The sequence below is a fragment of the Caretta caretta genome, chromosome 11 (assembly GCF_965140235.1).
Source record: "Caretta caretta isolate rCarCar2 chromosome 11, rCarCar1.hap1, whole genome shotgun sequence".
Lineage (NCBI taxonomy): Eukaryota > Metazoa > Chordata > Testudines > Cheloniidae > Caretta > Caretta caretta.
Window position 1 is genome coordinate 4,023,275 of NC_134216.1, and position 25,426 is coordinate 4,048,700.

The 25,426-nt window shown below is 45.7% G+C and overlaps 1 long non-coding RNA gene across 1 annotated transcript in view; it reads right to left on the reverse strand.

Moving 5' to 3' along the window:
- LOC142068434 (uncharacterized) overlaps window positions 1-22,993 on the reverse strand; it is a 44,867-nt gene extending 21,874 nt beyond the window's left edge. Inside the window, exons 1-2 of the long non-coding RNA XR_012664265.1 lie at window positions 22,740-22,993; window positions 20,414-20,511 (exon numbers count right to left, since the gene is read on the reverse strand). This is a non-coding gene — a long non-coding RNA (uncharacterized LOC142068434). The remainder of the gene's footprint in view (window positions 1-20,413; window positions 20,512-22,739) is intronic.
- Window positions 22,994-25,426: the final 2,433 nt, after the last annotated feature.

The following is a 25,426-nucleotide window of genomic DNA, read 5'->3' on the forward strand; positions in this document are numbered from 1 at the left end:
TTGAATAAAGAAATGTGGAGAAGTCTGAAGGATGGGCGGCAGAAGCCAGGTTCTGTTATGGAGAGGTAGGATCACGAAAATCTCTTTCAAGCACCTTGGCCCCAGAATCAGTACTGAGCATACCACTTGCTAGGGGGGAATAGCGACTTGCAAATGACAAACACTAGAAGCAATCAATTTGGCAAACGCTTTCCGAGCAACCCAGAGGCTGACCTATTGTTCTCCTAACTCATTAGCCAAAAAAAAAAAAAAAGATTAACAAACAAATTCCTAAAAATCTGATCACCGGTAATTTGCAAATGGAAAACAGGGCTGAACTGGTTAGAAAAATGGCTTGCATTCATTTCTACTCCAAGTTGCCATTCCCACTACAAGCTATATTGGTGCATCCAGACCCTGATCCAAAGCCAAAGGGCAATTATCCTGCCTCTGACAGCTGACGCTTTGTGGGTAAACAAGACATAATGCACTTGCTTTTCCAATGGTACAAAATTCCGCATTGCGGGGAGGCTTTCTATCGCCTTATTTATCCTAGCTAAAGTGAATGAGAAGACTATTTTTATGGAGTTGGGGGGGGAGGGGTGAATGTGCCAGAAATCACCCCTGTGCGAAAGCCAACACAAAGTCTTGCTGGGCTTGTGGTGTTTAGCGGCCCTCTGTGCGAGGATTGATTTCACTCCTATGTGTCCAGACCTTTCCTTGGGGTGCGTTGCAAGACTCTCTGATTTCACAGCAAGCATTTGGTAGCTGCTTTGCTTTAAAGTTTGTAGACTGGCTGCATACAGCAAAGAGAAAAGTTACCAGGCTCCACCCTTTCACTTTAGAAACGTGACACTTTCTTTTTGACATATTTCCCCTCAAAAACGCGCTGTTTATTTAGCAGCGTCCCTGACTAACGCTGGAAACCTGCACTTTTGACTCAGGAATTTTTCTCGTGAAATATCTTAAATAAATACAACTGAAGTGTATGTTTATGGCTGGACTATTAACTCCTGATGTTGAAACGGAGCCATTCCGCTGACTCGCCTCTCATCAGCAATTTGTCACTGGTTTGTGTTAGAAAAACCTCCGTATGATTGAGCGGTGGAAACTTTCAAGCCATTAACTGTTGCCCCCTTGGTTAATTGTTCCTGATATTACAAATTCCACTCATTAATGACTGCATTTCTTCTCTGAAGTCCAGATGCTGGTGCTCTTTGTTCGGACAAAAATAACATAGCGGCAGTGTCTTGAAGACGTTTTCCCTGCAACCACTGAGCCTGTTTCATTAAATCCAAACTACCATCTGCTTCTGAATCAGCTTCTAAGCCACACAGATAATTAGAGGTGGAACTGGCAGTGGCATTAAGGTTGCCTAACGCTTTCCATTATAGGTTCCTGTTTTTGGCGGCTTATAACACTGCCATGTCCCCAACCCACCCCCACCTCACCCCCAGCATGCACCTTCCTCCTCCTTCACTGAGGGGACGCATGGACAGCACTTTAGTGGAACAAAGTGTACCTAGTGAGTGAGAGAATTTGATTCTCTCTCCTTCGTGCTTTTTCAAAGCAACCCACTGGAAGCCAGCAGCTGAAAGCTGTTCCCAGACCAAGCTCTAATTGCCCTCCATTGGGCATGAACACAACCGTTTGTTTACGTAGGGTTGCTCGCAAGCAGGGATATGCACTGTTATTGTCAGAGCTGAGCAAAAGTGGCAAACGTTGCTTCACCAAATACCACACCAAACTCGGCACCCTTTCATTTGGGGGCAGCTTTGTGTCCCTGTCAAACTTATCTGCAAAAATTTGGGGGATATGGTTATTTGCAACCTGCAGAAATGAGGAGATGGGGACGGAAATGCCTTTCACTCAATGTCACGTGCTAGCAAGAAGTTGTCAAACAGAAGCGAAAATAGTAGAATAGCCACTATTTGTTTTTTTTAAATTTGTTATGGTCATACAAGGGCTCTCAGCCACACATGCTGGTGTGTTACTGTAGGGCTGCTCATGGGCAACGAGCTTAACACAGGAATGTGTGACAACACAGTTGCTAAGAAATGGGCAGTGCACACTGGTTTGTTACTGTAGGTTTGCAGAGTGGTAAGTTACCGGCACTCATGTTTCATCTCAGAAGAAATGCAAAGAAATGCAAAAAAACTTAACTGTACATGGAGCCTAAAGAATGAGACGGGCTTTGCAAACAGGCCTGCCTGACCTGAATAAGTTCCCATTAGCATCTATGCAGCACAGAACAGATAAAGACTTCCCCATCCAGTGGAGCCCAGGGTCTTTACTGCCTGCAAAAAATCCAACAGCCGGAGGTTTGAGATGTCTGTTGGCTGAATTTGGAAACCTGGCATGCCTCCTTCCAGAGCACTGGTCTACTTCCATCTAGTTAGCAGCATTATCCAGTACCAGTTTGCCAACTGCTGGCCAAAGAATAACAATCCCATTTATCTCCTAGGAGCAAAATCCCATTCCCACGGCCTCTATGAAGTTCATTGGTCCCACTTGATCACATGACTGTAACTAGCACGTGTGTGTGTGTATACACTGGCTGCTGATAGAAGTAAAGGCAGTGAAAGGGAGGAGGAGGAGAGGAAGAAAGAGAAAAGAGTCTGAGAATAATAATCTTTCACATCAACCCTTGTTCGGCCGAGACTTTCCGCTTAGTCAACACAGGAACTCTGTTGCAAAGGAGTTTTGGAAACCACTGGTTGTCAAAGCAAACGCTTCCCCCGGGACATCCCCACCTCAGTCACTGTAAACATCCTTCCTAAGCATTTCTTAACGGATTTCACCACTGGGAGACAATGATGAATATCTGCTACCACCAAGATAAACTCTCGTGGTCTTTATCAAGAGGTTGGTAGTGTAGAGATGCACTAAGGACCCAAGGTCAGCTACTTTGCAATGTTTCAGAGTAACAGCCGTGTTAGTCTGTATTCGCAAAAAGAAAAGGAGTACTTGTGGCACCTTAGAGACTAACCAATTTATTTGAGCATGAGCTTTCGTGAGCTACAGCTCACTTCATCGGATGCATACCGTGGAAACTGCAGCAGACTTTATATACACACAGAGAATATGAAATAATACCTCCTCCCACCCCACTGTCCTGCTGGTAATAGCTTATCTAAAGTGATCATCAGGTTGGGCCATTTCCAGCACAAATCCAGGTTTTCTCACCCTCCACCCCCCCCTCCACCCCCACAAATTCACTCTCCTGCTGGTGATAGCCCATCCAAAGTGACAACTCTTTACACAATGTGCATGATAATCAAGTTGGGCCATTTCCTGCACAAATCCAGGTTCTCTCACCCCCTCACCCCCCTCCCAAAAACCACACACACAAACTCACTATCCTGCTGGTAATAGCTCATCCAAAGTGACCACTCTCCCTACAATGTGCATGATAATCAAGGTGGGCCATTTCCAGCACAAATCCAGGTTTTCTCACACACACCCCACCCCCATACACACACAAACTCACTCTCCTGCTGCTAATAAACTTGGAGAGTGGTCAGTTTGGATGAGCTATTACCAGCAGGAGAGTGAGTTTGTGTGTGTATGGGGGTGGGGTGTGTGTGAGAAAACCTGGATTTGTGCTGGAAATGGCCCACCTTGATTATCATGCACATTGTGTAAAGAGTTGTCACTTTGGATGGGCTATCACCAGCAGGAGAGTGAATTTGTGTGGGGGGGTGGAGGGTGAGAAAACCTGGATTTGTGCTGGAAATGGCCCAACCTGATGATCACTTTAGATAAGCTATTACCAGCAGGACAGTGGGGTGGGAGGAGGTATTATTTCATATTCTCTGTGTGTATATAAAGTCTGCTGCAGTTTCCACAGTACGCATCCGATGAAGTGAGCTGTAGCTCACGAAAGCTCATGCTCAAATAAATTGGTTAGTCTCTAAGGTGCCACAAGTCCTCCTTTTCTTTCTACTTTGCAATAACTTTTCAGGAGACAGGCTGCCCTGTGTCAGATCAGTCTGTAACCCCCCTCACACACACACACACACACACAAACAAAAGAGTTTAAAAGGCAATGGTGCCTAATAATAATCCCCAGCACTTCCACAGTGCTTTTCACCACAGATGTACAAGCTCTTTAAAGACTGGTTGGCAGTAGTAGTCTGATTATGCAGATGGAGAAACTGAGACATGGTTGAAATTTGTTTTAACTGTCCACTCTTTTGGGGATCCTCAGTTATTTGGGTTCCCTGTGCCCAACTGAAGTTGATGGGAGCTGAAAAGTTTGGCCTAAGCCATTCTGCTAACATCATAAAGCCAGTGAGTTGGGTAGCTGGGTCCAGAACCCAGGTCTCCTGGCTCTCAGGCCTTCCCCTCAGTTTAAAAGGTAAAATAGTCCAATAAAGGGGTGTGATGGGTTTGATTTAATCCAACTATAAAAATAAAATGACCAGGAGATTTGGAAGATATGGCTGGAAGCCTTGGAAACATAATCCCGGTGTCCTTAGCAGACAATTGGTCAGATCCTGCCCTATGTTCAGGTGAATTTGCCCTTACCAGAGCGGCACAAAGGAACCTTAAAGATGCCTGGAAGGCACAGCTGAGGATTCCCTGAGCATGGCAACTCTAGTCAGTACCTGCCTTCCCATCTCTCCTGAAATTCTCTCTCGCTAAGCCATTCACTCTAGTTTAGAATGCGTTTTCCAACCCACTAAGTTTCAGACTGGGATCCAGTGAGATAACAAAAAGGAAATCATCAGAAACATTACCCTGAAGTCAAAGGGAATCTGAATCCACTTTTTTCAGTGAGCGAGTGTGAACATGATGAAAATATCCACCCATCTGGGTGTAACCCTTGGCAGCATGCATTGTGACACCTGTGATATGCACAGCACACAGCAACCTGAAATCTACTAATAAATATACTTAATACGTCTTTTACATTTAAAAAAAAAATCTGTTTTGAGTTATAGGTTCCAAGTCCAGTTTATAGGTTCCAAAGGCCAGAAGGAACCTTGTGATCATCTAGCCTGAGGCTCTGCATAACACAAGCCGTTGAAGTTCACCCAAAAAGAAGAGGAGGACTTGTGGCACCTTAGAGACTAACCAATTTATTTGAGCATAAGCTTTCGTGAGCTACAGCTCACTTCATCGGATGCATTCAGTGGAAAATACAGTGAGGAGATTTATATACACAGAGAACATGAAACAATGGGTGTTTATCATGAACACTCGATGAAGTGAGCTGTAGCTCATGAAAGCTTATGCTCAAATAAATTGGTTAATCTCTAAGGTGCCACAAGTACTCCTTTTCTTTTTGCGAATACAGACTAACACGGCTGCTACTCTGAAAGAAGTTCACCCAGTAATTCTCCCCTCAAGTCCATAACTTCTGGTTGCATTTTAGTGAGTCACATAATATCAGTGGCTGGAAGTTGAAACGGGACCAATTCAGTTGAGAAATAAGGCACAACTTTTTAACAGGGAGGGTGACTAACCACAGGAACAATTTGCCCAGGGTCATGGTGGAGTCTCCATCATGGGCAATTTTTAAATCAAGACGGGATGCCCTTGTAAAAGATATGTGCTAATTCAAAGAGGAATTAATTCAGGGAAGTCTGATGGCCTGTGTCATGCAGGAGCTCAGACTACGTCACATCAGATTAAAAATGTTTTGCTTGACATCACGTGACAAAAAAGACGCTCATTCTCTTGCCTCTAAATTTTCTGAAGTTTTACAAAACAAATTGGTGGCCTGCCCGCTGTCCTCATTATTTTAGCCTTTTCTCACAACTGCATTCTAGCTGGGACCAGAATTGCTATACACTGTTATGTAAATCCTTGTGGATCTTAAACATAAAAAAGAAGCTTACAAGAAGTGGAAGATTGGACAAATGACCAGGGAAGAGTATAAAAATGTTGCTCGGGCATGTAGGAATGAAATCAGGAGGGCCAAATCGCACCTAGAGCTGCAGCTAGTAAGAGATGTTAAGAGTAACAAGAAGGGTTTCTTCAGGTATGTTGGCAACAAGAAGAAAGCCAAGGAAAGTGTGGGCCTCTTACTGAATGAGGGAGGCAACCTAGTGACAGAGGATGTGGAAAAAGCTAATGTACTCAATGCTTTTTTTGCCTCTGTCTTCACGAACCAGGTCAGCTCCCAGACTGCTGCGCTGGGCAACAAAGCTGGGGAGTAGGTGGCCAGCCCTCTGTGGAGAAAGAAGTGGTTAGGGACTATTTAGAAAAGCTGGATGTGCACAAGTCCATGGGGCTGGATGCGTTGCATCCGAGAGTGCTAAAGGAGTTGGCGGTTGTGATTGCAGAGCCATTGGCCATTATCTTTGAAAACTCATGGTGATCGGGGAAAGTCCCGGACGACTGGAAAAAGGCTAATGTAGTGCCCATCTTTAAAAAAGGGAAGAAGGAGGATCCTGGGAACTACAGGCCAGTCAGCCTCACCTCAGTTCCCGGAAAAACCATGGAGCAGGTCCTCAAGGAATCAATCCTGAAGCACTTACACAAGAGGAAAGTGATCAGGAACAGTCAGCATGGATTCACCAATGGAAGGTCATGCCTGACTAATCTAATCGCCTTCTATGATGAGATTACTGGTTCTGTGGATGAAGGGAAAGCAGTGGATGTATTGTTTCTTGACTTTAGCAAAGCTTTTGACACGGTCTCCCACAGTATTCTTGTCAGCAAGTTAAAGACGTATGGGCTGGATGAATGCACTATAAGGTGGGTAGAAAGTTGGCTAGATTGTCGGGCTCAACGGGTAGTGATCAATGGCTCCATGTCTAGATGGCAGCCGGTGTCAAGTGGAGTGCCCCAAGGGTCGGTCCTGGGGCTGGTTTTGTTCAATATCTTCATAAATGATCTGGAGGATGGTGTGGATTGCACTCTCAGCAAATTTGCGGATGATACTAAACTAGGAGTAGTGGTAGATACAGTGGCAGGTAGGGATAGGATACAGAGGGACCAAGACAAATTGGAGGATTGGGCCAAAAGAAATCTGATGAGGTTCAACAAGGATAAGTGCAGGGTCCTGCACTTAGGACGGAAGAATCCAATGCACCGCTACAGACTAGGGACCGAATGGCTAGGCAGTAGTTCTGCGGAAAAGGACCTAGGGGTGACAGTGGACGAGAAGCTGGATATGAGTCAACAGTGTGCCCTTGTTGCCAAGAAGGCCAATGGTATTTTGGGATGTATAAGTAGGGGCATAGCCAGCAGATCGAGGGACGTGATCGTTCCCCTCTATTCGACATTGGTGAGGCCTCATCTGGAGTACTGTGTCCAGTTTTGGGCCCCACACTACAAGAAGGATGTGGAAAAATTGGAGAGAGTCCAGCGAAGGGCAACAAAAATGATTAGGGGTCTGGAACACATGACTTATGAGGAGAGGCTGAGGGAACTGGGATTGTTTAGCCTGCAGAAGAGAAGAATGAGGGGGGATTTGATAGCTGCTTTCAACTACCTGAGAGTTGGTTCCAAAGAGGATGGTTCTAGACTATTCTCAGTGGTAGAAGATGACAGGACAAGGAGTAATGGTCTCAAGTTGCAGTGGGGGAAGGTTTAGGTTGGATATTAGGAAAAACTTTTTCACTAGGAGGGTGGTGAAACACTGGAATGCGTTACCTAGGGAGGTGGTGGAATCTCCTTCCTTAGAGGTTTTTAAGGTCAGGCTTGACAAAGCCCTGGCTGGGATGATTTAGTTGGGGATTGGTCCTGCTTTGAGCAGGGGGTTGGACTAGATGACCTCCTGAGGTCCCTTCCAGCCCTGATATTCTATGATTCTATGACTCTATGAAATATTTTAAACATATACATGAGCCTAAATTTTAAGTCCAGATGGGTCTGAGCCAGAAAGTGAGAGTGTGAATCCGGATCTGAACTTCCCCGGAGTTTCAAGGTTTTGGTTTAGTCCATTATAGAGCCACTGGACAGGGTCTGGATCCGAAAGTTTGGAGGTGTTCCGATCCAGGTCTTTCATTTGGGCCTATCTCAGCACTCATGATTCTCCAGTCACTACTTTAAAAACTGGTTTAACAATTTTTTGAAAGAGCTTTTTCAGGCTAAATATATTTGCTTGAACATAAACCGTGATGTTGCATTTTTAAGATGGATGCTGCATAAAGCAGGGTAGAAAGTGGTTTGTGATATGACATGGGGCTCGCCTATTGCAACCCACAAAACGGTAGTATCTCTCTGGCAGATAGTATTTTTCGCACTGGTTAATCTGAAAGGACCAAATCCCAAGAGATGCTGAGAAGAGCTGGTCAAATTAGTTTTTGGGACTAATTAGCAATATTAGCTGAGTCTGGTAATTTCAGCCCATGTTTTCATCATTTGATTAGAGTCACACCTAAAGTTAAGTTCTGTTTTTCTCAGTTTGTTTTTAAACAGCCTAGGAAATTACATACCAAAAACTATATTAAGGAAGATAAAGGCTGCAAAGTCAAGTACTAAAAAGTTACAAAATATCGATATTAAAATGCCCCTGCAATCTTAATTCATCCCCCAGATATGTATGTGTTATGATATAGCCTTTAGTTACAGGATCATATGCTATTTGTTCTACAGGTCCCTGCCTCATTCAGTGCATGGACTGGATGTTGAATAAGGCAAGAGGGTTGCAAGAAGAGAGAGGATGTTTTTCTTGTTTAGGGCACTGGACAGGGATCCGGGAGAGCCAGGTTCGGTTCCTTGCTCTGTCACAGACTTGCCATGCAATGTTGGCCAAGTCTATGTCTATCCTAACGGATGTACACACAAAGGGATCGAGAAAGCAGCAATGGGTGCCCCTTGCTAGCTGTGTTCTATGTATCAGTCTAAGTGTAGCTGACTGAGGATCTGACCATCTGCTCTAGTTAGCAGAGTTCTGATGGGCAGTTGCCAGGTCCTATCCTGGTGCTTTCTTAATCATTAGATGGGTCTTCTACCCTGGGTGCTCTGCAGGAAGGGCAAAGGCTGTTTTCTCCTCTTCCCTCGCTAGCAAATCCACATGACACAGGGCAGGTATTTGCCTATAGAAGTTAGAGACCTAAGTCATCTACTCCAAGGTTTCTCCAGCTGTTTTCGGGTCTACAGGTCACTGTGTAAGACCAGGCCCCTCCTTGGAGCCCCTGCCCCCTCCCAGAGTCTCAGTCCCTGTTGATCTTGGTGCTCAAAGTGTTGCGTTCTGTGGACCTCTGACTGCTGACCATCATCTGAGCCCCAGGGAGTAGGTCCATACCCTCCCCATCAGCTGCCACTGCAGGATGGCTCCCACCAGTGTATTTTCTCATAGGGAAGCCTAAAAGGGTGGATATGAAATAAGAACCACCCAGAAACCAGACTATTTGGGGGGCTAGAAAGAGGGGGTTCGGCATTAGAAAGAGTTCTATTAAATTTATATTTTCTCTTTGCCTGTACCACCTAAATTCTCATGGCCAGAAACAAAAAGATCATAAAAGAGGTTTGTCTCATGAGATCTTTCTCCCAACCAGGACCTGGTAATGCTAGAAATCTCACCTCAGCCCTTGGTCCCCTGTAGGTCTCCAGAGTTAAGTGGTTGTGGGTGCATTTGGAGAAACATCTGAACTCCTAAGTGTTTATAACCACCCTGAACTTCTAAAGTTCTCCAATGGCCAGTCTGAATCAGTGTTTCTAAGCAGGCAGGATTTCACAGCCTCTAATTGGCAGGCTCCACCTTCTGAACCCTGCTGTGAGCAAAACAGGTGCAGCTTTCTTTCTGACATGATTACCCCAATTATTTCACTTTATTATATGAAACTTGAGGAAAAGATGAAGTGCTTCTAGTTCCTGGCTGGCTGCCACTTCCAGCGCCAGCTTGATCGTTAGAAATTACAAATTGTCGCTGGCTGTCTACACCGGCCGTTTGTACTGTACAGCGGGAAGATTTATGTGCCTGGAGAGCCAGTGCTGATGGAATAAACTAAACTGGGCATGAAAAGGAATAAAGATTTACTCAGCATTTGAAATGCTTTTGCTTCAAGGCCTCATGGAGAAGCATGAAAAACATTCCATTGAGAGGCAAATGTCTCCCATGTCTCTAATGTAAAAAACTTCATTAACTCAATATTATGGCTGCTAGACTATACCCCAAACCCTGCAGCTTACAAACAGCAGCTGGGAAAGAGCACTGCATTGACACCATGTAAACATGCCAAGGGGCTAAGGTTGCCAATGAACATTGGATTCTAGAGATGGGCCTGAAACAAGACCTCCAAACCCTGCAGGTGTTTGAAATCTGAATCCGGATCCAGATGCCACAAGTTGCCCCTCTCTTTAAAATAAGCCAAAGGAGAAAGCTGGATATGAACAGGTTCATCCTTTAGAGTCTTGGATATCCAGGTCAGAACTTTGCACATGAGCCCATTTCTAGTGTAGTGCAAAATTTTGTCCTGCCAGAGGCAGGCTGAAAAGGAATGTGGAGGAAGAATACTGTACGAGTGTCTCTTGTTGTCATGGTTCTCTCCAACCAACCCACCCATCATCATTGTAGTAAGCTAGAAGAAACGTTCATCTACTAGAACCATGTTTCACACTCACAATTCCTAGGGAAGTCACGGAAAACAATCAGGGGACACTGAAAATGTTGTTACAGTTCTAAAGCAAAGAAAATAAAATTTCCAGAATAACATTGGATTGGCCAAAACCTTCAGAGTCAGTGAGATTAAATGTAGTAAAGGTCATATTAGTCTATTATATGGGCTGATCACTGCTTTCGGTGATGCATTTTTTACTCTTACTTTTATAGCAAAGGTAAGGAGGTCGTAAAAAGTTTTCACTTCGAATAAGGGGTTGCCAACTTGAAACAGAGGCAAGACACTGTACTTGGATATACAGTACTTCCACCCTAAACCTTCTACAAGCCTGATTTGAAGTGGGTTTTGCCAGTACCCTTTTGCACGCTCTAATCCAGTCTTGGCTGCTGTGGTTACTGAGAAGTTGTGCTAATCAGGACTCTGGGGTGGTCTCTTCCTGTTATGAAAAGTGATATGGGATCTTTATATTCCACCCAAAGAGTTGCCTGAGAGATTGGGGCCATCAAGGAGTTAATGTTTTATGTCTGGTGGCGCCTTAAAGACTAACAGATTTATTTGAGCATAAGCTTTCGTGGGTAAAAACCTCACTTCTTCAGATGCATGGAGTGAAAGTTACAGATGCAGACATAAATATACTGACACATGAAGAGAAGGGAGTTACTTCACAAGTGGAGAACCAGTGTTGACAGGACCAATTCGATCAGGATGGATGTAGTGCACTCCCAACAATAGATGAGGAGGTGTCAATTCCAAAAGAGGCAAAGCTGCTTCTGTAATAAGCCAGCCACTCCCAGTCCCTATTCAAGCCCAAATTAATGGTGTTAAATTTGCAAATGAATTTGAGTTCTGCTGTTTCTCTTTGAAGTCTGTTTCTGAAGTTTTTTTGTTCAAGTATCGCTACTTTCAAATCTGTTCTAGAATGTCCAGGGAGATTGAAGTGTTCTCCCACTGGCTTGTGTGTGTTACCGTTCCTGATGTCCGATTTGTGTCCATATATTCTTTTACGTAGGGACTGTCCGGTTTGGCCAATGAACATGGCAGAGGGGCATTGCTGGCACATGATGGCATATATCACATTAGTAGACATGCAGGTTAATGAGCCTCTGATGGTGTGGCTGATGTGGCTGGGTCCTCTGATGATGTCACTAGAGTAGATATGGGGACAGAGTAGGCAATGAGGTTTGCTACAGGGATTGGTTCCTGGGTTAGTGTTCCTGTGGTGTGGCGTGTAGTTGCTGGTGAGTATTTGCTTCAGGTTGGGGGGCTGTCTGTAAGCGAGGACTGGCCAGAGTCCAAGTGGGATTTGAACCCATAACTTATTGGTTTAACAACAGACATTGCTGTCCAAGCTGCCATGCTGCCAGTTCCTTTCTGGGTAAATAATCCAGAACAGATCATTTCTGGGATGAATTGTGATTCTCTTTCTGTTCTCAATATTTCTTAGAAGTACGGGTCATTCCAAATCATTTGCAAAGTAACTTCAAGGACTAGTTGTTTTTCCATACCTTGTTCATGGACTGTTTGCTGTAAGAATTCAATGTTTGAAATTAGATACTGGCCCTACCTAGGTCACATGGGTAGTTGCTGTTTCCCTGGTCGGATGAGCTCTAACGCTGAGAACCCGTCCACTGGGAATGCTCATGATTATGAATTCAAAATGTGCTCTCCATAAGTGTTCTCTACAATTCACTTAGAACGCCCCGTTTCTTGGCAATAAGGGGTCTCCTCTTAGTCCTATGCAATTTGATGGCAAAACTCTCGTGAAATTGAGTGTGGGGGGATCAAGCCTGAAATCATTTGCTGGAGCATCAGTGGGAAGCCAAAAGGGGACACAGGCAAAGCGAATCTGCTGAAAAATGCAAATGGGCATTCACAGAAACACCTTCACCAATCCCTCTGCCATAACTCAGGTGAAGACAATGGATGAATCCTACATACAAACCAGCAAGTAACACTAGCATACGACTCATGGATACAAGTTCTGAAAAACATCCTTGTTTCAGCTTGAATGACTAATCGTTATTGACTGGGAAAGGGCAAACAGATTCTACCAAACTACTAAGACTTCCTGGAAAACTTTGGAAAGCATTCTGCTTTTGAGCAGTGGACTTTACAGCCTTAATAGTCTTAATTCCATTGTTATTTGGCAGTCTTAAAAAAATATTACGCTGTATTGCTCAAAAGCCAAGAAATGCCACCCTTAAGGATGCCCATTTCCCCTCCTGATTTAACCCTTTGGAAACCGCACTCATCCTGATGGGCGAGTCTCCCAAAGTACGAACGCGCCACTCTCCTTGAAGGTTATTACGGCTTTAGCAATCAGCAACTACAGGCCCTGTTACTCCCCCTCCCTTTAGCAGGGTGCAGTGTGGGACTAGAGCAGTGATCTGGGAGAGGAAGGATGCTCCAATTGTTAAAACACTAGCCAGCAACTTGGGAGACAGCAATCCAATTTCCTGCTCCGCCAATGACTTCCTGCGTGACCATGAACAAGTCACTTAGCCTTTATGTGCCTCAGTTCCCCAGCTGTACAATGGGGATAAAAGTCCTGCCCTGTCTCACAGGGGTGTTGGGAGGATAAATGCATTGAAGGCTGTGAAGCTGTTTGAGATCTGCTGGTGAAAGACGCTATACGGAGAGCTAAGTATTATTTTCCCTCCTCCTCTGGGGAGTCCAGTGTCCAAACCAGAGCTCCAGCAAACAAGATCCAGATCCAGATTTGCCAAACGGACTCTGCCTTTAGAGTGGACCCAACCAAACTCTCAGATAGATTCATCCCTCAATGTGGAGCATCCTGAAGCCAGGTGGGAATTAATATTGAGAGCCAGATCCTCAGCCGGTGTAAATCAGCACAGCTTCAATGGAGTAGTGCTGATATACATCAGACGGCGAGCTGGTTCAGTGTGTTTTGAGAAAAATTCTTCTTTGGACTCTCGGAGCTCATTTTAAAGCAGCCTATAAACTGGCTTGTGTATGATCTCTGCACACCGCCTCCCCACAGAGGCTGTCTGGGCTGCGGAAGGGCATGAGAGTAACTTCTGAAACGGGCATGGTGATTTATACGTTAGGCCAAACACTGAGCTCTGGCACTTTAAACCCAGAGTAACTGCAAATCTAGAGCTAAGCCCAAACTCTCATTCATTTCAGGTGGAATTTGCCTGGAGTAAAATCCCCAGCCTTTGGCCCAATGTCTTGGACAGAGTTGTTAGGATGGACGCCAGAGTAACTGAGAATCCTTCCTCAAGCAAAACACCCATTGTCTTCCCAGAACAATGATTTCGATGGGAGTTGGAACGGAGGACTGACCTCAGGGCTTGGCCCTTTGCTACTACAGACAGTAGGTGACTCTAGTCCAGTGAATTGCATAACCCGGGGCACCCAGTCTGATTAGAAACGCAGCCTGTGTAGAAAAGGGTGAACTCAGCACTGCTTTAGGCACCCGGGACTCTGCCTGTTTCAATGGAGTAGCTCCCCTTTATGCCACTAGACAATTTGATCCCCAGGGCCTGATTCTCCTCTGATGCATTCAGGTTTTCCTCTGATGTAACTCCATTGGACCAGCTCCGCAGCGAGTATAAATGAGCCTAAATAATGCCACTCAGCTCAATAGCGCTACCAGCGGAGGGTCTGGCTGACAGCCTTCAAACCTGTGACCTTTGATTTACGCCCTGGTGTGAGCAGGAGGAGAATTGGGCTGTGAGAAAGCACCGCTGCACGCAGGCAGAAGAAGCAGCTTCTCCTGTATGCAAGCGCTGAACACGGTTACAGAGACCTTATCTTTTCTTTAAGAACTAAACAAAGTAAAAAAAAAAAAAGCCAGCTGCTTTTATTCTGAAGGAAAGAAAACGTTTCAATCTGTTAAACTGGAGCGCGGGGCTGCTTCCTCTGCTGTTGAACAGATCAATAAATAAAAACGACTTCTGCTAGGAAAGACCGGCCTGTAATTACTGGGGCTAAGCAGATGGCTTTATGCAAAGTGTTAGCGTTCAAAGCACAGGGCTAAATCCTTCCTTCTGTACCTCGACTGAAATCAGTAACGCTACACCAGCAAGGGATCGGGTCCACCGCCTTGAGCTGAGGGCCAAAAGCTAGCCCTATCTATCAAAGTCTGTGCTTCGTGCACGCCCCGTGGAAGCCAAGCTCCGTGTCCCAGGACTTGCCACTGCCGAGCCAAAATGTTTTGAGACGTTCCTATTAGGAACCAAGCCACTGACCTCAACGGTACCAAGTTTCAGGCAAGACTTCCCCTCTGGCTTGGCTTCTCAAGAGTGGCCTGAGGTCAGAGACTGTAATTGTGGGTTCTGAATACAAAAACAGGGCGAGAGACCAGCTCTCAAGCCACAAGAGCCACTGGAGCATATGCGATGGGAAGGGAAGGATCTGGATTCAGCTGGTCTTTGCTCTTAAGGGCTGGCACCAAAGGGCATGGGTGCTGGGATTTTGTTTCCTTTCCTCTCCCCCTCTTAAAGGCTCTGTTTGTCCGTTGTACAATACAGAGCGTGAGTGAGCCTGGAGCTGCCGCACTGTGAGATGGAAATAAATGCCCTGTAAACCCTCTCTTAGAACTGGCTGTTCCGAAGGAATGCCGCAGCACATTGGGTTTGAGATTCCTGACGGCCAGGGAGGAAACCAAGTTAGCACCGGAAAGGAGGACATGTGGGTTTCACCGAGTACAATTGATGGGTTTTATGTTAACTTGAGAAGATCCATGCCAGAGATTTCCACTGTCGCTGAAACCCAACCGTGGAAAATGGCACCCAGGGATCCAGACCAGTGTCCACAAGTTTCTGTTCCCATGGCTCTCCCAAAGGGGGATAGGAAAACATCAAGCCGGTGTTGTAAAACGACATCTGCTTTTGCAGCCTTTCCACATGCAGGGCTACGGTTGATAATTACTCAATTAGCTGGATGTCCTAGAAGAAGGACATTAAGCATTGCGTGGTTGGACCCACGGTTCAATTATGAGATGAATCCAGCTGAAATTTCATATTCTACTGAAAAGTCAGACACTGCAAACCAGAGTGGATTGCGAAGCCCGCCATCGGTTGGCATCCATCCCATGCTTGAGGTGACCCCAGGGCATTCCATCTGATGACTACTTGGTCTCCTAAGTGTAATGAGTTTGTGCTTCTCAGCCCAGTTCTTAATGGCATCACTCACAGAATCAGCATCACTGGCTGATTCCCCAGGAGATCAGGGTGCGGGAAATTGTCTTTAAATTGTCATGGTGGCACGGGACATAGCCTGTTATATCCTCTGCCCCCCAATACACACCCCTCCCACCCCACCACACAGATGGAGAACCGGATCTGCAGCCCAATGGGAGTTTCCAATTCAAACTGCAGTGAAAGAGTTACACCAAAAGGCAAAATTCAATTATTTGTGCACCTAAATGCTTTCCCTCTTTTAAGTACTTTCTTCCTCTTCCATAGTCTGGCAGAAATGCCTAAATTCTCAACCTGGTCTCCACTAGCCAGAATAAAACCCAATTCCATGCCCTCATTCCCTGCCATGGCACAATCCTCTCATGCCACTCTCCAGCCAGGGGGGGCAGACAAATGAGTCCTCAGGCAGCCTGTGCTGAGACCCCCATGAATTTAGGGGGGAGGGATAGCTCAGTGGTTTGAGCATTGGCCTGCTAAACCCAGGGTTGTGAGTTCAATCCTTGAGCGGGCCATTTAGGGATGAGGGGTAAAAATTGGGGATTGGTCCTGCTTTGAGCAGGGGGTTGGACTAGATGACCTCCTGAGGTCCCTTCCAACTGTGATATTCTGTGATTCTGTGAATCTCCCAGTACCCAAGAGCTACACAGGCATTTCTCGTCTTTCGGGGACTCAAATGCAGCATCTCCACAATGTACTTAGCCTCTGCCAGCCCAGGTCCTGGGAACTTGTTTGTTCCCAAACTCAGATGTTCCAGTTGACAGTGCAGGGTGACGGCTGCCAAGCCAGGAGGCCAGGGAGTGAATGGACTTTATTAAAAATAAATATTCATTTAAAGCAGAGCCTGGATCAACTATATATTCCCCTATGAAATAAAAATCATGCAGAATCTTCTGGGTAACAAAACCAAAACCAACGTAAATCAGCTCCCTGCCCTGATTCCCTTAATGCTTTTTAATAGTCTTCACAAACCTGGGATGAAAGTGAAAGCACCTTTAAAATTATATCTCCTACTCAAGCCTAATCCCCTAAAGTTTGTAGGGCTCTTTAAGACAGATGGCAAGATCTTCAAAACCGGGTGACTGACATTAGATTCCTAAGTCCATATGGAGGCACCTAAATAAGTTGGCCTTATTTTCAAGAGCACCCCTAATGTATTTAGGATCCTGGATCTGGATTTAGGAGCCTTACTGTAGCCTTTGAACATCTTAGCCAAAGAGTCAGATCTGAAATTCAGACACTAATAAAGCATCTTTCCTTTCAATTCTATTTTTTTTAAAGCACATTGAGAATGTTCCCAGGCTGATGGAAAAAAACAACCAAGCAGACTGGTTTTATACTCGCAGCAGTGGGATAAAACCCAAAAGGAAAAACAGGTCGGTGAAATAATAATACTCCTTCAACAGAATGTGCCATCGGCGGAACCCAAAGCACTTTATAAGCATGAAAGTTGAGAACCACCCCGGTGGCCTGCTTTAGTCCTCTGTAGTAGGGTAAATAAAACCCTAACTGATTAAGCCTCATAACACCCTGGTAGGTCTGTTGTTGTCCACATTAAAACCAAGAGGACTTGGGCTCCTAAATCTGTGTGGAGCTTGGCCATCTCCCCTTCTATACCAATTGGAAAATTTAAGGCAAGGGGGAAGGTGAAGTAACTCTGTGGGTCTCTCATGAGCTAATCATTTGATCATTTGATTCCCTCTTCTTTAACCAGTTAACAGTGCTTTCCCCATTCTGGATCATACTCTTATCGCCTTAGAAAATGTATTTTGGAGTGTGTGGTCCAGTGATTCTGCCACCGACCTGATTTATGACCTTGGGTAAGTTACTTCCCCCTTGTTCCTCCTCTCATTCTGTGTCTTCTCTATTTAGATTGCAAACTCTTTGGGGCAAGGACTGCCTTTCACTCTTTGACTGTACAGCACCCAGCACCATGGGCTCTGATCTTCGGTGTTCTAGGTGTAACCCACTAGTCGATGAGTGCCATGTGTCCCCGTCTGTTTCCCCTTCACAGAGGACATGAGTCTTTTCCAGTCCCCCTTATGGAGGCTAGTTCTTTAGCTCAAGTTCTGGCAACTCATGCATATCCCTCAACAGGTCCCCAGTTCAATTCCTGGTGCTGGCAAAGCTGGTGGCTGTTACCAATGAGAGGCATGCGTGTGATATGAAACATTCTGTCAAATGTTGCTGCCTTAAATCAATCTAATCTCTGACTGACTTCAAGGAAAATTTGACCTAAATATTGACTACCACCAAGTACTGTGCACTTTTGCCCAACAAGAACAGATGTTTATCCCTTTTAAATAAAATACAGTACAACACAGAATTATGCTATCACGTTTGGGGACCGCTACTATCGAATACTGAATATTGCAATATTTTTATATGGGATATATAATGTCTTTTATCCTATGGATGTATATGGGCCCATGCATACACTATATACATATGCACTCACACACACAAGCTTGACTCGCAACTGAAAGGCAGCCAACTCTGGAACGAAACAGGACAGCTGTTTAACAGCTAACAGCAACACCCCTCCAGGATTTGAGCTGAAAGTAAATCAGGATCTCACAGTCAACTGAAGCTGCAGGAGGGAGTGTTGGAAGGTAGAAAAGAATGGAGTTACCTGAGTTGGAATTGAAGAGAAGTAGATTCAATTTCTGTCACTGGCTGAAACATTTGTGCATCCTCCTGCCTGCCCGAGAACGGGAGCAGAAGACCAGGCTTCTGCTGACAGAGGGCCTGATCCAAACTCCACCAAAATTAATGGTAGTCTTTCCACTGCCTTCAGTGGGCTTTGGGTGAGAAGGCCCAGACAGCTTTACTCTCATCCTGAGACATTAGGCCCCTGTCAACAGCAGCTTGAGCCAGACTTGCTCCAGGGGGAGCTCGGCACTCTTCTACAATAGAAATCACCTCTGAAAACGGCACGGTCACTGGAAAGGCTCTGAGGTGTGATGTTAACTAGGATAGCGTAATAGAATCTTTGAATCTTGTTCACCCCATGACACACTCGGGTCAGATTACTTCAGAGTTGCTTTGGGTGGGGGAATAGAGGGTGCTGGCTAATCAGCGGGTCCCTGAGCCATCACACTGGTATAGATGAGGACTGGGCAGTGGAACCAGAGTTTTATGCTCTGGGGCACCTTTTACTGACGTCCCAAAGAATGGCACATGTCCCCTCTGACATGCGCCGATGTCCCCAGACTAAACGCAGGAGCAGTAGGAACCTAGCCAAAGGTGGTCAGCAGGGATCAATCCTGAAGCCTTCTACACCAAGGCAGAAATAAAGGAATAATGCTATTCACTTGTATCACTAGTGGTCTCATAGAGCCTGGAGACTATCCACTGAACAGGATCAGGAGACTGCTGAGTTGGTGCGTTACGCATGGCTCTGAGCTGGGATAACGTCTCCGGTCAGGGCACAAGTAATAATAAAGGCGTATTCTGTAGACAGATCATCCTCCTAGCATAGAAGAGAGTGCTAGGGATGAAGTGAGCTGTAGCTCACGAAAGCTCATGCTCAAATAAATTGGTTAGTCTCTAAGGTGCCACAAGTCCTCCTTTTCTTAGTGCTAGGGAGGAATCCTGCACTGTTGCCATGCAGGTGCATGGTTTGTTCAGCCCCTTCCTCCCCACCCACGTACCCCTGCATATTGGGGATTGGTTTTTCAATATCCTCCTTTTCCAATAGGGTTGGGACGTTTTTCCAGGCTAGAAAGGGTTAATATCCACAGGAAGGGGGGGGGAGCTTAAAATAATGTTTTTTCAACTTTGTCTCATCGATTGCATCTAAAATGTTCCTGAGTTTAAAAGGGGCTTTTAAAAGGGAGTTGTGCAGCTGGGTTTGTCACATCACTTTCCACTTAATGGGTTTTTCATGAGTCTCTGGAAAGAGCTCTGGAAAGTATGGGAGTCAGAGCTGAACCATCTATAAAGGACAAAAGGAAGGAAATGCAGAGTGTAGGCCACCTCCCAATTCATATTAATCTCATCTCACCAGTTTCCAGGTGAGAGCTGAATAGTCGGGTTTAACCTGCAAAGCCCTTCAATGGTTTGAGATCGAGCTATTTCCATGGCCTCTGTCACACAGCAAGTGAGCATCTCATAGGCATTAATTGATCCAAGCAACCTCACCAAGAGGCTGGTATGCGCCATTATTCCCATTTTACAGATGGGGAAAGAGAGGTTCGGGTAAATTAAGTGACTTGCCTGTGGTCACACTAGGAAGCTGTGGCAGAGCCGAGAACTGAAGGAAAGCCTCTTGAATCTTAATCCTCAACCATAGGACTTTCAGTGTTGGAGAAGTGGAGGTGGGGCTGACTGCAAGGCCTTCTCTGGGAGGGACCCTCAGAGTCAGGGCTATTGCCATGGGCCCATCCGTGGTTTAATTTAGAATATTTAATATTACAATGTACACGTGCGTAATGATGTATACACTAGGGCCCCACCCCGACTACATTCTCCTTCCCCAAATCCATCCTCCAGGACCCACTCCTGCCTTGATGCCTCTAAGAATTTAGCCAGCTAACGGAGCAAGGGGGGAGAGATTAAGAATTGACGCTTACACCGCAAGTGTTCCCATTGATTTCATATATTAAGGTGACTAAGAGTATGAAAATCTAGTCCTTTGATTGTAAGCTTTTCGGGACAGGTAGCAGGGCTGCTTCCGTGTTTCTACAGACCTAGCACAATGAGGCCCTGATCCTGATTGAGACCTCTGAGCACTGCTGTAAATATACATACCAAGAGAAGTTTGAAGAGAAACGGACTGGAACTCCAAGACCTACAAAGCCATGCCGTGAACCAGAAGGTGTGGCAAAGAATTGTGGGCATCTCCGACCCTGTGGAAACAGGAAAAGGAGTTGAGAAGTGAAGTGAAGTGAGAGATGAAAAGATCCTGCATGCAGATCCTGCCTGAGGCGGCTATGATCAATATCTACCGGTATTTGAAGGGCACGCATACCATGGGTGGAGAGGAATTCTTCAAGGTGCCCCAAGCTGGTATTAAGGGATGCAGATGAGCATGGAGAAGTTTAAGCTATAGGTCAAGCCAGTTGTCCTCACAGTGAAATGCTTTAGGCTGTGAAATGGTCACTGATGGCCCTACCAAATTCACGGCCATGAAAAACGTGTCAGGGACCATGAAATCTGGTCTCCCCCTGTGAAATCTGTTCTTGTGTGTGCTTTTAGCCTACACTGTAAAGATTTCACAGGGGAGACCAGTGTTTCTCAAATTGAGGGTCCTGGCTGAAAAGGGAGTTGCAGGGGCTCAAAAGGTTATTTTAGGGGGGTCGTGGTACTGCCACCCTTACTTCTGCGCTCCTGCCTTCAGAGCTGGGTGGCCAGTGAGTGCGGCTCCTGACTGAGGGCCCAGCTCTGCAGACCAGGCCATCCTTACTTCTGGGCTGCTGCTGGCGGGGACTCTGCCTTCAGAGCTGGGATCCCGGCCAGCAGCCACCGGCAGCAGTGCAGAAGTAAGGGTAGCATCACTGCAACCACCCCCCCCCACAACAACCTTGCACCCCCACACACCTCCTTTTTGGGTCAGGATCCCTGCAATTACAACAATGTGAAATGTCCGATTTAAATAGCTGAAATCGTGACATTGATGATTTTTTAAATCCATGACATTGACCCAAATGGACTGTGAATGTCGGAGGGCCCTACTGATGGGATGTGACAAAGCCCCTCTTCTTCAGCCAGTTGAGCAAACCTGCCTCTCTAAGGACCATTCATAGATCGTTAAGGCCAGAAGAGGCCCCATTAGATCATCTAGTCCTGACCTTCTGCGTAACACACACCACAGAATGTCCCCCCAGTTACTCCTGTATTGAGCCCATCTCTTTCCTCCCATGCCCCTCAAAGTTCTCTTGTCCAACTGGCTCAGCCACCATGGATCCTGGATCGTCTTCACAGCGGCCTCCACCCGCTCCTCTCTACAGAAACTTCTCTGGCAGGTGTCATCAGTGACCACTCGCTAACCCAGGGCTCCTTTATGCATGCTCTTCCCAAAGCTTTCGATTCTCAAGCAAGGAAGGGAAGTCAGTACAGAGGCGCCATCATCGTGGACTCCTGAGATATGGACGTTAACATCACTTTCACACTGAGTTTTGGTGGGGAATTAAATACATTTCCTCCTCCTGTCAAGAGCTGCTTCAGCTTAGAAGAATTTTATTATCCCCACCATGAATGCAGTAGCAGGAAGATGCAGATGTTGCCTATGTAAACAGAATCAGGGTGAATCTGCCAGCTGTTCCAACTTTACAGAAATTTCCTATTCCACGCCACAGTGAGGCTACATCCAATGAGATGGTTCAAGCCCAGCTCACGGAGAACGCAGCCATACCATACATATGTGACTAATTACTGCATGAACTGGAACAAACCTTAGGGAAAGGTATATCCATTACAAGCCAAAATTGTGTCTTCTGTTATAGAGGGTAAAATAACTGTGCAAGGGTCTGCTAACACTGTCCAAGCATTGAATTTATTAAGAGCGCAGTCTTCAGCCAAGCCTAAGCATGGCATTAAACAAACGGTGGTAAAGAGAGTGCATTTCATACAGCCAATACAATGTCCATTAGCTCAAACAAATTTTTGTTTCTATCGTGGCTCGTGAATCCATGTTGCAAATACACCCCAATCCAGCTTCTACTGATGGCTATGGGCCTAATCCTCATGTCATGGAAGTTAATGGAGGGGTTTCCATTGACAACTAGCCTGATAAAAATACCCAGTGTCAGCAGTTTGGAAAGGCGGGATATTTTGCTGAATGGACAACTATGAATTCAGTGCTCTTGCCGTCACTGTCTTGCATGGAAAAAATTGTATTTTCTCTCATCCTGTTCATAAAGGGCCTGATTCAAAGTCCACTGAAGCCAATTGGAGCTGCTTCCTGGACTTCAATACACTTTGGATAAGGCCCAGAGTGCTTTGCTGGGTTGATATTTACTTTCCATTGAGCTGATCCAAATACTGGCTCAGAAGCATCGATTTGCCTGAATCCACTCACCTGCAACATCTCCAGGGTGCACAGAGGACAGAACCCGCACTAAGCTTGGCCACTTACTTGAGAAAAGCAAGACCTGTGTTTCTCTTCATGTGCACCAGCAAATTCCTCTGATGTGAAAGCCAGCACCCTGCCTTTGGGACTGATTTCTTCATTGCTTAATTGTACAAGCTGTGAACAGATGCATGTGTGATGACGTTGCCCTCTGTAGCGCAGGAACCCAGGGTTTCTAAGCATGGGCATCTCCTGCTTGAACTGAAGAGCCTCATCTGTTTGCTTGGAGGTTGGAGCAGGTTCCGAAACTTCCTCACCTAGTCCAGCCACTAGATGGGACAAAGACATACCTGACTAGTACATTATCTCTGTCGTGAATGACTCTAGTTCTTTAGCCTGTTGCTGCTGTGATAGATTGTCATTACAAATGATAAATAATAATCATACCTAGTTCTGGTACCGATAACATCCAACCCAGTAGGCTGAGCAAGGGCCTTTGTGTGGAAAATGAAACTCGGAAGGGATATGGTCCCTGTCCAACAGAAGCTCAGATGTTTCCTTTTGTCTGCGCGGGAATGTGTAGTGACGTGTGGAACACTCAGCTTACAAGTGCAAATCACTGAATATTGGTTTGGGGGCTTTTAGTTATTTTTAGGGTGTGCTATACGGGGGCCTTTTGAGGAGGAGATTAAGATATTGTAAAGGAGATCTGTCTGTCTAGCTCCTATCGCTAGAGCAAGGGAGGTTTCTGCTCCCCTTGTGAAAGGACATGAATTGTCACGGTCCAGGGAAAGATCCTCAGCTGGTGTGAGCTGACCTAGATCCTGTCAGTGGGCCAGGGAAGCTAAAAGTCTATTGCAGAAGGAGCTGGGGCTGGAGAGGGTGCCAGACGGGGGGAGAGGGAGGGAATCTTAGGGGCTCCAGGTGCATTCATAAGCCTCGGCTAAATCAGCCCTAAATGCTGAAGCTTCTGAGGTTTCTCTGCCTGTGGGTCTGATTCTGCTCTGTTACACCGGTGCAGATCAGGAATAGTGCTGTTGATTTCAGTGGACTTACTCCAGATTTGCACTGCTCTAAGCAAACAGGGAATTTGTCTTTTAGGAGACCTAAGAGCATGTGCGTAGCTCTCATTAAAGTTAATAGGAGTTAAATGCACAGAGCAAGGGGTGAAGTGACCTCCATACCTCTCCTCTTGTATTGCCAACCCCAGCAGGAAAAGCCCTGCAAAGTCAACCATCCGAAGCATGGAGCTGGCTATAAACAATCCAAAGGGCCCTGTTTTCCCAACACGGAGAAATAGCTCCTCAGGCCGTTCCAAGACCTAGGGATCATGTTTAGTCTATGTGCTTCGAAAAAAAGCTCAGACTAAAAGGAATTTATAGGCAAAATGCACCACTGAAATCAACTACCTTAGTCCTCAGGGTAAAGCAGTTCCAATGAGACGAAGATCAGCTCTCTCCTCGTAATGTTGATTCATCATGCTGGGCATTGCGTCTTGGCTGATGCAGCACCCTCTTAAGGCAATAATTTCCTTCCTGTGGGCCAGCCCCCCGTTCTGCACAGATGATTCCTCCCAGGCAATATGAACTTGATTGGTGTTGGGCTGTAGCCAGACAACCAGCTTTTCCTCAGGGGACTCAAGTTCTCTGAGGCCAAAGAATCCTTCCAGAAATGTCACAAGTCGGGCACCGTGCTGTTATTGACATGAAATTCAGATCCTCCAGTGTACTGAAGTTCTAGCCACGCCCCCTTTCTGGGGAACGGGATATGTCTGAAATCACACCCTTTGGAGGATCACATGGGCTCGGAGCCAGGAAACACCGGCTTCAAGATAATTAGGCCAGACACATTTCAATGGCAAATCGTATTTTTCACAGTCTGAGAAACCGGGATTGTTTACCTCAATTCCCAGGGTAAGCAAGAGTTAGAACATAGAGATATTCAGCAGCGTTCCATTTACAGACTTAACCTCATTGCTGAGAGCTAATTTAGAAACTCCTCACAGCATATCAAGGTAGTATCCGCACCACCCGGTGCAGCTGCGGAAAGCCATCCAGAATTGCAGCTGGATGCCTTTCGCCTTATCTTAATAACAGCCTTAAATGTTACCATTCCACTTCCCCTCCACTTCTCGTTGGAACGGGGCTGGAGATTTAGCGAAGCCAATGGAAAGAGCCAGGCAGGAGTCACAGAAAATAATAACTTTTATTTTCTTTCTTCCTTTAATCTTTTGGTTTGCTTAGAAAAGAAATTCCCTGCAGAAAGGTCAACTTGTAGTTCCAAATGATTTTACAGGATAACATCATCTGTTACAATGGTTACTGGGCCTGCAATGTTGAATTACTGAAGCATTTGGGGGTCCTTTGGGTTCCAAGGCACTAATTATTTATTATTATTATTGCAGATAAGAAATTGCAATTAATGACTCTTCACCCACTTCAGGAATTTTTAATTTAAGAGCAGTGAAAGGTGATTTCTGGCAGCATTGGGGTGTTTAAATGGCATTGTTACACAAATAGGGACAATGGGACAGATTTCATTGCTGGTGTAAGGGGGCAAACCTCCAGTGAAGTCAATGGCACAGGGCCCATTTACACCAGCAGAGAATTTGACTCCATATCTCAGCACACTGCAAAGACGGTGCTGTACATGTGGGTTACGGATATCCATACTCCTACTATAAATGTTATGGGGCCTGGAGCAAAGACAACCCTCTGTCTCCCCTTTTGTTGCCTGATGAGAAAATAGGGCTG